The following is a 14,869-nucleotide window of genomic DNA, read 5'->3' as shown; positions in this document are numbered from 1 at the left end:
TATTATTTCTTTCCTCCTAGAAACTGCTAAAACTCATGACTAAGTCTATCCTTCACTCGTTTTCATGCATGTGCATTTCATCACACACTCCCATGTGAACAGCTATTTTTCACATTTAATAAGTAATTGCTCCTCTTTAGAAATTTGTCTCTGTCAATAATCAAAATCAAGGTTTTTTTTCATTTGCTTTCTTTGCCTGCTGTTCCTCCGCCATGTAAAAACTTGCAGTGCTCTGGCCTGGCTAGATGAGGCTGAGCCCACAATTCTGTGCAGACTGGGAATGAGTCTGGGAGGGGTCCCAGGGTGTTCTCTGCGATCACGGTGAATATATAAAATATCAGCAATTTCTCCTACCTGGTCCTGCTTGGGGCTTAGAACAATATTAATTTATTGTTCTTTTTTCCTGGGTGCAGGGAAATTGTAGTTTCTGGGTTTCTACTCACAGATGACAGCCAGAAAAATTAATCATGACCATCATGGGGGTAGGGGTTTGACCATCAGCTCTTTCTCTTGTTTCTTTAAATCAGCCGACTCACCATGACAGGGACAAAACACTCGCCTCATGGATTTATGCTATTCTGGTCCTGAGAGGGATCTTGATGGTTAGTGTAAACCAGTGGTTCTCACTCTGGCAATACATTAAAAGCTGAACTAGAAAAGCGTAAACAAAATTCCCCATGCCAAACTCCATCTGTAAAAATTGATGTAACCGGTTGTGGGTGGGACTCAGGCATGGGCATTTTTAAAAATAATGGCTTTATTGTGATATATTTCCTATGTCATAAAATTTGCCCATTTAATATGTACAGTTCAATAGTTTTCAGTACAATCACAGTTATGTGACCAAACCACAATTTAGAACATTTTCTTTTTCTTTTTTTAAATATTTTATTTATTTATTTGACAGAGAGAGACAGCCAGCGAGAGAGGGAACACAAGCAGGGGGAGTGGGAGAGGAAGAAGCAGGCTCCCAGCAGAGGAGCCTGATGTGGGGCTCGATCCCAGGACTCCAGGATCCCGCCCTGAGCTGAAGGCAGACGCTTAACGACTGAGCCACCCAGGCGCCCCTAGAACATTTTCATTACCTCAAAAAGAAACCCTGTACCCATTAGACTTCACACTTATTCCTGAACCCTACCCTCCAGCCCTAAGTAAATGCTAATCTACTTTCTGCTCTACAGATCTCCCTATTTTGGACATTCATCTACAATTATACTCATATAAACGGAATCACACAATATGTCATCTTTTGTGACTGGTTTCTTTTATTTAACATGCTTTCAAGGTTCATCCGTTCAAGCCTATAGTAGTACTTCACTTCTTTTATTACCAAATAATATCCCAATGTATGGATATACCACATTTTATTTAACCATTCATCAGTTGAGGGACATTAGGATTGGTTTCCATTTCTAGGCTATTATGAGTTTTGCTGCTATGAACTTTCATGTATAAATCTTTGCGTTGGTATGTGTTTTCATTTCTCTCAGGTATATATACCTATGAGTGCAACTAGTGGGTCGCAGGTTAACTATCTTTAACCTTTCAAGGAACTGCCACATTGTTTTCCAAAATGGAAAATTTCCATTTTCCATTTTCTACTAGCATATGTGGATTCCAATTTCTCTACAACCTTGCCAACTCTTGCTATTATCTCTTTTTAAAAATTTCAGTCACCTTAGTGGACATGAAGAAGTGTATACATATATTTTTAAGAGAGAGAGCATGTGTGCACAAGCAGTGGGGGGAGGGGCAGAGGGAGAAGGAGAGAGAAAATCTTAAGCAGACTCCATGCCCAGTGCAGAACCTGACATGGAAGCTCAATCTCACAACCCATGAGATCAAGACCTGAGCCGAAATGAAGAGTTGGACGCTTAATCAACTGTGCCATCCAGGCACCCCGAAGAAGTATTTATCTCATTGTGGTTTTGATTTGCATTTCCTTGATGGCTAACAATATTTAGCATCTTTTCACATGTGTTTATTGACTGTTTTATGTCTTCTTCAGAGAAATGTCATTTCTGACCCTTTGTTCATTTGTCTTTTTATTATTGAGTCGTCCATTCTTTACCAGATAAATACTAGGGATCCATGCCATTACCCAGTCTCTGTCCTAGATCCTGTGGGGATCTAGAGGGGCAAAAGCCACAAGAATGATTTCCTAGTCTGCTGATATGCCGTAACCCAGAGTTTGAAAAACATGGTGTTAAAGCCTGCCTCGCTCTGTGAATGGGTTCCTTGAGGGTCTCCCAAAGATGGTGAACGTTGACCAAGCGTTTTATAGAGAAACTAAAGCACACAGAGGACGACGTGCCCATTCGCACACTGTAGCAAAGGTGGGAACAGAGCCAGCTTCTGTCCTTAGTATACCAATCAGGGCCACTGCCACCACTGTCCCTCACAAGTTACAGCAGCTTTAGGGTTGCCCAGGGATTCCACAGGCCTCAGTCTTGCTGCCTCAAAGAATTAGACTGTCTTGAGCATTCCACTCTCACGTAGTGCTAAAGGAAGGGAGACATACATACATCTGTCAAATCTCAGAGTACAGTCCTTAATAATAACAGGCACCCTTCTATTTTTAAAAACCAAGTCTAATCCCAGGAGTCCTTAAAAGTGAAGAACCCTCCTTGCCTCTGGTCAGGGAGAGAGATGTGATGATGGAAGAAGGTCAGAGAGATGCTATGTAGTTGTCTTTGAAGGTGGAGGAAGGAGACGAAGAAATGAGGGCAGCCTCTAAAAGCTGGAAACGGCGAGGAAATGGATTCTTTCTTAGAACCTCCAGAAAGGAGAGCAGCCCTGCCGACACCTTGACTGTAGCTCCTTGAGGCCCGTGTTAGACTTCTAACCTATAGAACTGTAGGAGAACGAATCTGTGTTGTTTTAAGCCACTAAGTTTCTGATAATCTGTTATGGTAGCAACAACAACAACAAATGAATATATCTGGTAATGATGTGCGTGTGTAGGAGAGAATGCCCTTGTTGTCGGGAGATGCACACTCATGTGTTTAAGAATGAAAGGTCACCATGTCGGTAGCCTACTTTTGATGGTTTGGCAAGAGACAAGTATGTGCATTTATTTGGTGAGAACAGAGTGGGTATGGCAAGATATTAGTAGTCAGTAAATCTAAACCGAGGTATACATGCATTCATTGGACTGTTATTTCAATTTTTCTGTGAATTTATCATTAAAAAAAAGTTTAAGTTAAAAAAAAAAGAAGCGAGGAATAGAGAATTGTTGTGCTTTTCAAAATCACTGCCCAAAACAGTTCCTGGGATAGCAGTAGCCCAAGAATCACTTTTTAAGTTTCTTCCCAGCACACTGAGTTTCTGAGAATGAAGGCTGAGTACAAGGTATAACATAACATGTACGATGACACTTTAATGCGCCAAATTAAAAACTTGAACAATATTGCGAAAGCAATCAGAACTCTCACAAACTGTCTTTGCCACTCTCGTTTCAGATCCGGAGAGAGAAAATTTAGAATGACAGTCAGTTATGTTTTGACATGTTTAATCCACGCAGGCATGAATGCATAATTTCTTCTGTCAGTCCATCTTTCTGTCCTTGTATAAGAATTCTGGAATAGTTTATGTGTTGTATTCTTATGGGTGAGCACAGAAAAACTATTATGCTCAAATAACCTTCTTCTCGAAGAAAAGGGCCTAGAGCCACCCGGGTGATGGCAGGGCAAAGACAGCATTCTGCTAACGGCTATTTTACCTCTACCCGGGTTCCCTGTCCAAAAGAGAGACACGGGGGCGCCTGGGTGGCACAGCGGTTAAGCGTCTGCCTTCGGCTCAGGGAGTGATCCCGGCGTTATGGGATCGAGCCCCACATCGGGCTCCTCTGCTGTGAGCCTGCTTCTTCCTCTCCCACTCCCCCTGCTTGTGTTCCCTCTCTCGCTGGCTGTCTCTATCTCTGTCGAATAAATAAATAAAATCTAAAAAAAAAAAACAAAAACAAAAACCAAACAAACAAACAAACAAAAAAACAAAAGAGAGACATGAAAGAATCACTTTTTTCATCCTGAATGGCCTGGTAGCAAAACACCAGGGTTCAAATAGCGAGTCTCCAATTAGAGGCCAAGATTCTAATCACAGGTCAATATAAGTGACTGGGTGTTAAGTCCAAACACACAATGGGAGATTCATTATGTTAAAACACAACACAACACAACAAGACTCTGTTTCTATTTGACTCAGAACTGCATAGGTCATGTGACAAACAATTCTTTAAATTTTTTCTACAATTATAGTTTCATCATTTTCTTCACCGGCAACATGACGTTTCTTCTTTTGCCTGTATTACTAACGATATATTCTATACGTTAAACAGTTAGCTTTTTTATTTCTGGCTCATTTCTAATCACTAATGTCAAATTACAACTCAGACGGTAGGCAAACAGCCAAGTATCTTCACCCTGCTATGGAATGAAATGTATTCCCCACTCCTGAAATTCATGTGGTGAGGTCCTAAACCCCAAAGTGATGGTATTAAGAGGTGGGATCTTTGGGAGGTAATTAAGTTATGAAAGTGCAAGTCTCATGATGGGTTAATACCCTTATACAAAGGGGTGCCTGGGTGGCTCAATCGGTTAAGTGGCTGCCTTCAGTTCAGGTCATGATCTCAAGGTCATGGGATCGAGTCCCATGTTGGACTCTCCACTAAGCAGCAAATCTGCTTCTCCCTCTGCCTCTGTGATCGCTTTTGCTCTCTCAAATGAATTAACAAAATCTTTAAAAAAAAAAGACCCTTACACAAAGGGACATGAAAGAGAGCTCTCTTTCTCTTTCTGACATGTGAGGATATAGAGCTTATGCAAGCCAGGAGGAGAGCTCTTATCAGGAACCGAATTGGCCGACACCTCGATCTTGGACTTCACAGCTTCTAGGGCTGTGAGAAAGAAATTTCTGTTGTTTAAGCCACCCAGTCTATGGTGTTTCGTTATAGCAGCCTGAGCTGACTAATACATACCCATGCTCTAAGACTCCTTCTATGCTACCCTTTCTATTACTGTTTATCAAGTAATACATGAGTACAGACATACATTCATGCCACAAATATTCACTGAGCAACCACTGTGTGACTCATGCTAGGTCTGGCATTCAATACCCAAATTCTAGAGCAATGATACTAGGTAAGTACTCTGGTCATTAACCCTATGCCTTTGATATCAAGTGTCGAATCCTAACTTGATTGGGACTTGATTTAAAAGCCCTTCAGGTACCCTGTGCTTTTACGACAACGTTTTTCTGGAAAACAATGGTCACTGAAGAACTGACCAAATCTTCTTGTAATATCCGCTTAATAATTGAAGGTTGTGATTCGGAGACATCAAATGAATGATGAATGTTTGCAAAAAATATGCCATAAACGTAAACATACTAAAACCAGAACCCTGAGTAGTAGCTAAAACATAGTAAAATTATACTAAAATTCTACAAAACAGACAGAATGTACTAGGTGTATGATTACAAAAGGGCTCCATCTACTCTAAAATGTAAACACCCAACATAAAAATACAACTCTACTGGACATTAAACATTAAACACACACATACACACACACACACACACACACACACACACACACACATCGCAGTGTGTAAGTTCTAGAATTAAAGATTGTCATTTACAGAGGAGGGACAGAGGTGCAAAGAAGTGAGGGGAGCTGGCTAAAGACACGGAAAATTAGGGGCAGGGTGAGGCAGAAGCCCAAAGCTCAGTCTCAGGGTTTTCTCCACATTTTGTACTCCCTTTCGGAACCAAGTAGATGAGTACACTGATGTATCAGTGGGTAAGGAGAGAATTCCATGGAAACTGATACTAGGTTAGGGCACCTGGGTGGCTCAGTGGGTTAAGCCTCTGACTCTTGGTTTTGGCTCACTCAGGTCATGATCTCAGGGTCATGAGATCTAGACCCGTGTTGGGCTCCTCACTCAGCAGGGAGTCTGCTTGAGATTCTCTTTCTCTTTCCCTCTCCCCCTCTGCTCGTTCCCTGCTCTCGCACGCACCCATGCTCGCTCACTCTCTCTCTCTCTCTCTCAAATTAACAAATCTTAAAAAAAAAATTGATACTAGGTTACAACAAGCAAAGAGCTAATTGCAAACAGCTAATTGTGAATAGTACATTATTTTAAGCTGAGGGCACCTGCTCAGAGTTTTGATACAGAATCCACTTGGAATAAAATTGCATCGAAGTGCTCTGATAGCGTGGGACATGCTTTCTTTAGCCAAGCTACTCAAATAAGCCTGGCTACTAAGTTTTCTTTGTAGGATGTTGTCAAGCAACACTGGATATAAACAATAAGGTACAAGTTCGTTCTATAGGTGCTAGGACTTCTGAGGTATACAATTTTTCACTGTGAGCGATCGTAAGTTAACGCATTTATACAAATAGCCATAGTTTTCCATAAAAAACATTTATTAAGCTTCAAAACAGATTATCAAATGTAGGATTAAAATAGCCAATAATTATAAGTTGAACACATACTTTGGTTTTTCAACTACCAAGAATGACTGCAGATTTAAAAGTCAAAATTCGTATATCACTGAGCCTCTCACTGGAGTATTCCAGCTCACTGATCATTCTGATTATTTCTCAAATTATAATACAATCTCCTTTTGAATAATCTAAATCTACTCAGAGCAGAGACACTAAACAACTGATCTCAAGCAAAGGCAATGACTCCCAAACTAAGCAACTAAGTGGCCTGTCCTCAAGGTAGCTTTCTCGACAGAGAAGGGGAAGGAACTGATGAACGGGTGAGGTGCAGGGGTTATAGGAAGAAGACAAAGAAAGAGATGGGAGCCTCTGGGACTAAGCGAGATAATACAGAGAAGAGTAGATGCTTTGCATAAAATTGGCAGAAAAGTGAAGATGGCTTAAGATTAAGACTTTTTTGCAGGGGATAAAAAAATGTTAGAATGACTATGTATTTGCAGAGAATTAATGAACTGGCAGTGAACAGTAACAGGGTTTCAGGATATGTGGAATTTTTTTTGGGGGGGGGACAAAAAATTAAAACCTATGTAATAATTACTCATGGTTAAATAACTTATAATGCTGAGCAGTAACTCTTGTACGACCTCTACTCACCCTTAGCCTTGAGCCCCTGAAAAAAACACCCACAGCTTCCAAAAACAATCTATTTCTGTTCCTAATTCTTCCAGTGGCTACATCCACATGGCAACTGCTACTTGTTGATGTATTAATTTTAGATATTTTGATTCTGAATGCCCTTCTTCCCTCCTCCCAGTTATATCCAATTCCCCTTCCTCATGTAGTTATATTATTATTTGTAGTTTATCTATTGGTCTTTCAGATTTTTATACATGTCTTTACCTCTAACAGACTCCCCACACTATAAATTGCTTATTTAGTTACCCTCCTAGACTCTGAGCTCCTAAGGCAGGAGCGACGCAGGGAGGGGGGCAGAGTTTTGGGGAGGAAGTGCTGGTACCTTCCAAGTGGAACAGGCCCGGGGTGAGAGGTGGGGAGACAGGAGGCAGGGGTGGGATGAGCAGAGGGCATTCCAGGTAAAGGAATGGGCATGGCAAACTCATAGAGGGAAGAAAGAGCATGGTAGATGGGGAACGGGAAAAAGTTCAATAGGGAAAAAAAGACGTGGGTGAGAAGGGTCTTCACCTCTGGCAGGGACATCAGCCTGCAGTAGACAGCAGCCATCAAGAGAGACAAGAGCTCGGACAACACAACAGGAGGCACAGGGCTTCCCGGCGGTGGTTTTGACTGTCTCATTGCTGGCTGTTGTCTTACGAACACCTCTTCCTGCTCCAGCCCAGGCTAGGTAACAGGTACCCCTCCCTCCACAATGGCACAGAACATCATTCTCAGCCTCCTTCTGAAGGGCTGAGTGGGACTAAATTAGGGAGATCATTATCTTTTCTTTGATTAAGATTCCAAATGAGAGAAAGAAGAATGGTGTTAAATGACGTAAAATCTAAGTTTAAAAAGCTAAATAATTCCATGATCTGAAATGATACAAAAACCACAATGTAGAAAACACTCTTACCGGTGACTTTTTAATAATACTATTGAATAATTATAATCCTCCAATAACTGTCTAAATAGATTAGCATTTATGCAATATATAGGAGAGATTGTAAGGTTTTCTCATTTACTGCCAATCTTATCCTAAAAAGAGTGATATCATTTTAATGTAATAACAAAGTGCCTAATGCAATCATCTTGAACAGTAATTGATATGTTTTGTAGCGGAGTCTCCGGTTAATTACCTGTCTTTTTTGTTTAATTTTGAGATTTAAGTCTGCTTCTCATCTAGTCTTGCCTGGCAGTGCCCTACATCCATCTAGGACCTTCATCTTGTTTAATCGAGGGGGAAAAAGCATTTTAGCAAAGCATTTTCTACCCTTGTACTTACTTAATATATTCATATTTTCTGATTCATCTTTCCTTTTATAATTATATTTTTAAAGTCATATTAAGCCTGCAGAGATAGTGGAATATATGTCTCCATTCTAATGAACATTTTGTTCACGCAAGCTAGCCTATTTTTCCGGCACTGGATCTTTTACTTTTTTCTTCAAATTCATCTAAAGATTCTTCAATAGCTGTAGTTATTGGTAACCTTTTTTTAAAATAAAGATTTTATTTATTTATTTGAGAGAGTGCGCAAGAGAGCAGGAGCAGGGGGAGGGGCAGAGGGAGAAGCAGACACCCCGCTGAGCAGGAGGATGGACCCTGAGCCAAAGGCAGACACTTAACCGACTGAGCCACACAGACAACACCCCCCCCCCTTTTTTAAAGTAGGCTCCACACCCAGTGCGGAGCCCAATGTGGGCCTTGGACTCAACCCTGAGATCAAGACCTGAGCTAAGATCAAGAGTCATACGCTTAACCGACTGAGCCGCCCAGGTGCCCCATTATTGGGACCCTTTTAACAGCTGTTGCTTATACTGTTTGGAGAACTTTTTAAATTTCAAAATGGAATTTTTAAGAAAATTATTTATGCTCTACTTTATTCATACCATGTTTCATCTAAACATATTTCTAAGCCCACTAGATTTCTGCCTTGTCTAATCTGAGCTGGTTGAAGAAACCAAACATGTGTAAAGACCCACCAAAGGCAAAACCGAAATAAAGCAGACTAATTAATGGCCATGCCAAGGACTAGAAGCTGGGCCTGGGAGCTTCCAAAAGGAACATGTTCCTACATGTGTAACTTTTAGAGAGGCCACTGAAGGCATTTACTTCCAATTAAGACACTGGCTCACCATTCTTTACATTTTATTCTTTTCATTTGAAGAGTGGGTGATTCTTCCTATTTTTAAATTCAGTTTCATTCATCCAACATTTACTGAGGATCTATGATGTACTATTAGGATTTCACAGAAGGAAGGTGAATGTGCAAAACTTTCTGCTTTCACTCTCTTTTTGTCATTAACCATTTAATACAGAACTCATACCAAATAAAATCTCAGGAATGGCCTTGCTCTTTGAAAATAATATTTTGCCGTTATTTAATCACACTGAGTTCCTAATGTCATAAGACAACAACAAGCAGCCTTAATAAACACAGCACTCACTTGATTCTCCAGATAAAATGAAAAGTCATCTTCTAAAAAAACCTCTAAAAATAGCTAAAATATCCCTACTCTCTCTTCCCTATTCAGGACTGCATTACACTCTATCCGAAACCTACATAATTTCTTTTATATCATCTTTTTATTTTCACCCCCTTTGTGTCATCTTTCTTTTTCCAACAATGATTCTTTTTCTTTTTTCTTTTCTTTGATTAGGCAAACATGAAACTCAGAGATTTCATAACAATGTAATACAGTGAATACTAATAATTGCAAACTAAATCTAGACACCTATATGACAAATGTCTGACATTAGCATAAAATGATTAGAAAACCAGTCAAGATTATAATGATTTCAATGAAATGAAGGAATAACTCCAAAGTCCAGAACTGTAAATTTCTGATCTATTTTTAGGCTGCTGGATCATGGTGGGTAGTTCTTAGAGGTAGACCACCTGGGCTCCAATTTTAGCTTTCACTCAGTAGGTCTGTGAATCTGGGGAAGTTACTTAATTTCTCCACCCCTCTGTTTTCTCACCTGAATGGGAGTAACATACCTGGAAACTCATAATGTGGCTGTATAGTGCCAGGCACCATCAACTCTGATTGTTGTAATTGCTGAAACAGATTGAACGATTTTTTATTGCTCATCTTTCTGCCTGCTATAATTCAAGACCAATTTGTAGGTTTATATATTCTTTGACATCTATCACCTGAAAAGTCTGGTCCTGGTCTCACCAATCATATCTGTCTACTTAAGGATTTTCAAACGTGGCTCTAGAGAAATGATTCTTATTTTTGAAATCCTGGGTCACTGAGTGAAATGGGGGCCACAGATTTTTGGGGACAGCCCAATACAGATGGCCTCCCCAACTCTTAGACAATCCCTCCTCACCCCTGTTACTTGTCCTAACACCTTACCTCTTCTGTTAATTACATCTCCAGAAAGCGGGACTGCTTTTATCAGTGGATATTCATGATCTCAAAAGGATAAATATATACATATATATGACTGGTGCAAAGACAATGGGCTAGAAAGCCTGCTTTCAGCTTCTTGGGGGAACAAAAGGATATTTGCTATTTTTCCTTTTTCTATTAAAGCCTTGGCTTGACCTATTTTTTCCCCCTCTATTCAAAGTTAAGCCTGGAAATAACACACTTTATTTTTTAGTTAAGAAACTAGAATAGGAAAGGGCCTCATTTAGTAATGAAGGGAACATAACCTTTATTCAATGCAAAGGGCACTGGATTCTATATTCATCCGTGCGCCAAATAGCCCTCTGAGCTTTAAAAACTAATTATAGGAGGGGAGTGTGACTTTTCAGTCTTTTTGGCTCCTGCCATGCTCTATAGTACTCTAATGTGCTAGACCAAGGCTCTGTCAACTCTGCCACATTGGAATATCAATAAAAGGTGTTCTCTCCTACTTACCTTCGCTTTCAACGTCTAATCAGTAGAGAGAACATGAAAGATTAAGAGGAAAGAATCACAAACAAAATGAAACAGATTGAAAAATTATTTTTCTATTGTTAAAGTAAATATAATTTGCCTTCAAACTATGTCTACATGCAAAAGCATGGACGAATCTCTAGGGCATAATGTTCAGCAAAATACACCCCATACTATGATTAAACTTACATAAATTTTGGGGGCATTCAAATCTGATCGACGGTGATCAAAGTCAGAATAGTGGTTACCTTGAGGGCAGGCCATCCGGGTGCTAGGAAAGTTCTATATTTTGATCTGGGAGGTGATTCCTTGGGTATAATCATATGTAACATTTCACTGAGTTATATACCTAAGGTTACACGCAACTTCATGTCTATTGTAACTCACTAAAAATTTTTAAAAATGTATGTGTAAGTTGTTTTGCCTTCAAATTTAAGATGGAAGATGATACGACTCGTGAGCAGAGCAGGAATAAGAAAGCCAGGGCCCTAATCTAGCTTTTCTGTATCCGAAGCATGAGGTGACACACAGACATGCAGCTCTTCGGATTGGCATTCTCTTTTCTGGAATAGGGCTAGAAGCCCATCCCTTTAAGCTACTGGATATACTAATAAAACTAATTGAAAATCTCTTTGCAAGCACAGAAGACAATTAAAGAGTTACATAATAATAAGCCAAGGAAACAGGAAGATTTACATTCATTTAAAGTAACCTGAAAAGTTGGGAAAAAATAATTTATCTTCTTTATTAGACTTGCTTCTAATAAAACTATTCAGGTTATAGATATGATTAAATGGATACACTTAAAGAGAAAAGCAGAACAGAATATCCAAGAACTGTAGGAACAATTTAAAAAGGTGTAATATATGGACAATGGGAATACCAGAAGGGGAAGAAAGAGAAAAAGGAACAGAAGAAATATTTGAAGAAATAATGACTGTGAATTTCCCAAAACCAATGACAGACATCAAATCACAGACCTAGGAAGCTCAGAGAATACCAAGCATGAAACACACAGATAACACACACACCCTTATACCCAGGCATATAATATTCAAATGGCACAAAATCAAAAAGAAAGAATAAAATCTTGAAAGAAGCCTGAGGCAAAAAAATGACCTTACCTATGAAGAACAAAGGTAAAAGTTACATTAGACTTCTCTTCAAAAACCAAGGAAGCAAGAATAATGGAGTGAAATATTTAAAGTATTAAAAGAAGACAATCACCAAACTAGAATTTTGTATCCTACAAAATTATTTTTCAAAAGTGAAGGAGAAATAAAGACTTTTTCTGGCAAACAAAAATTGAGGAAATTTGGGAGCTCCCCACTACTTGCTAGATAGGATGCTGCCCAAATTTTGAATCACTTAATAAAGCCAATTAAATAAATGGGGGGAATTTGTCAGTAGTGAACCTGCCTTACAGAAGATGTTAAAAGACGTTCTTTAGGGCCAAAGAAAATAATTTAGTTCAGAAATCTGGATCTATATTAGGCAAAGAAGAGCATTAGAGGAGGAATAATAAAATCTTTTATTTCTCTAACTCGCAATTGATCTATCAGATAACAATTTGTTCAAAATAATATTAGCAACATTATACACAGTGACTGATTACAGCTTATGGATAAAGGAAATACATGAATGACAGCAATGTTATAAGGAATAGAAGGGGGCGTTAGGAATACTTTGTTACAAGGTACTTGCATTCTCTGTTTTATTGGTCCAGTGCTAAGTGGACTTGAATTAGTTATAAATGTGTATTAGAAACTCAAGGGAAACCACTAAAAAAGGTAAAAGAAAAGTATAATTTATATGCTAAGGGAGGGGAGAAAGTGGAATCATACAAAATATTCAATTAAAATCAGAAAGCAGAAAAGCGTGACCCATAAAAGAAAAAATACAGTAAGTTGGACTTCATTAAAATGTAAAATGTCTGTTCTACAAAAGAAGCTGTGAAAAGAATGAAAAGATAAGGCACAGACTGGGAGAAAATCTTTGCAAAACACGTATCAGATAAAGGACAGTATCCAAAACATACAAAGAACTCTTAAAACTCAACAATAAGAAAATACAACCCAATTAAAAAACGAGCAGTCTCTCAATGAAAATACATATACAAATATCAAATAAGCACATGAAAAGATGCTGTTCAACATCATATGCCATTAGGGAAATACAAATGAAAACAACGAGGTATCACTACACACCTGTTAGAATGTACCAGCTCCAGAACCTCGGCGCCAAATGCTAGAGAGGATGTGGAGCAACAGGGACTCTTATTCCTTGCTGGCGGGAACGCAAACTAGAACCACTTTGGAAAATGGTGACAATTCCTTACAAAATGACAGATACTCTCACTACACGGTCTAGCAGTCGTATTCTGTAGTATTTACCCAAATGAATCAAATACTTACATCCACATAAAAACCTATACACAAGTGTTTATATAGCACCTTTATCATTGCCAGAACTTGGAGGCAATCAAAATGTCCTTCAACTGGTGAATGGAGAAACAAAGGACAGGACATCCATACGATGGAGCAATAGTCAGGGATTAAAAACACAGAGTCATCAGGCCACAAAAAGACATGGAGGAATCTTAACTGTGTATCGTTAAGCACAAGAAGCAATCTGAAAAGGCTACACATGATTCCAACTCTTAACGATATTCTGGAAAAGGCAAAACTATGGAGATGGTAAAAAAAAATGAGCAGTTGGCAGGGCTTTGGGGAAAGGAAGGCAGGGATGAATATGAGGAACGCCCAACAGTTTTAGGGCAGTGCAACTATGACTCTGAATGCGACTGAGACGATACATCCGTTTTATATTTGTCAAGACCCATAGAATGTACAACAGGAAGAGTAAATCCTAATGTAAATTATAGACTTCAGTTGAAAACAATGTATCAGTATCAGCTCATCAAGCATAACATACGTACCACACGTACTGCAGGCTGTAAAAACAGGAAACTGAAGGTGGTGGGTAAGGGTATACATGGGAACTCTATACTTTTGGCTCAATGCTTTCTGTAAACTAAAACTCCTCCCCCCCAAATAAAGTCTATTAATCTAAAAAGTATACTATATACAATAGTTAAATTACAGGTGAATTTTTGAGTCTCATGATTTTGACAGTTTTAAATGGTACTGTAACAAATTTTCATAATAAAAGGTTGGTAAAAATGGGGCACCATCATTCATGCATGAATAACAGGTAACTTTGTGAGCAGTAAAAACCTATTTGTCTGCAGCTGCAAACCCACATTCTGAGGAAAAGATGAGCCCACAGTTCTATGATGAGTTCAAAGTCAAATAGTGGCCATTACTTCCTGTATTCTTTTTCTGGTCTTTACTTCTTTAAAGTGCTTTGATTTTTATTTTTACTCTTTATTCATTCACTTGGATAGGCAAAAAACAGTAAGAATAAACCTAATTTTAATGTGACAAAGTATTACTTCATTTTCCCCCCTACTTTACACAGCTCTACAGTGATAGAAGTGGCAATATTTCACTGTGGCATGCCAGCCGTGTGAAAGTGAGTAGCTTCATTGAATGAGGCCACAGTGTCATGGCTACGTAAATAATTTAAGTTGTACAAAGGTAAGCTGAGTGATAAAGTTGAGACCTTACTCTTCTTAAAGTAAGTAGGAAACAATCAGGGATAATACAATGTATTTGAACAAACCATGAGAAGCTCATTTATATTTCCAGAAAGTTCAACGAACGGTTCTAGGAACTGAAGAGCATGCTAAGAACAATTTTAAAAGACTCTGCATGGGCAAGAACTTTACGTCGTTAACGGTCATCTTTCCAAGGTACGGCACATAATAAATAATGATGAATAAATAAATGCATTC

The 14,869-nt window shown here is 38.9% G+C and overlaps 1 protein-coding gene across 1 annotated transcript in view; it reads right to left on the bottom strand.

Annotated features, from left to right (window-relative positions):
- EXOC4 (exocyst complex component 4) overlaps positions 1–14,869 on the bottom strand; it is a 722,726-nt gene that overhangs the window by 115,729 nt on the left and 592,128 nt on the right. The gene's annotated exons all lie outside the window — the stretch shown is intronic.

Source organism: Ursus arctos, unplaced genomic scaffold (genome assembly GCF_023065955.2).
Source record: "Ursus arctos isolate Adak ecotype North America unplaced genomic scaffold, UrsArc2.0 scaffold_3, whole genome shotgun sequence".
In the NCBI taxonomy this organism is placed as follows: Eukaryota; Metazoa; Chordata; class Mammalia; order Carnivora; family Ursidae; genus Ursus; species Ursus arctos.
This window is presented reverse-complemented; position numbering and strand designations above follow the sequence as displayed.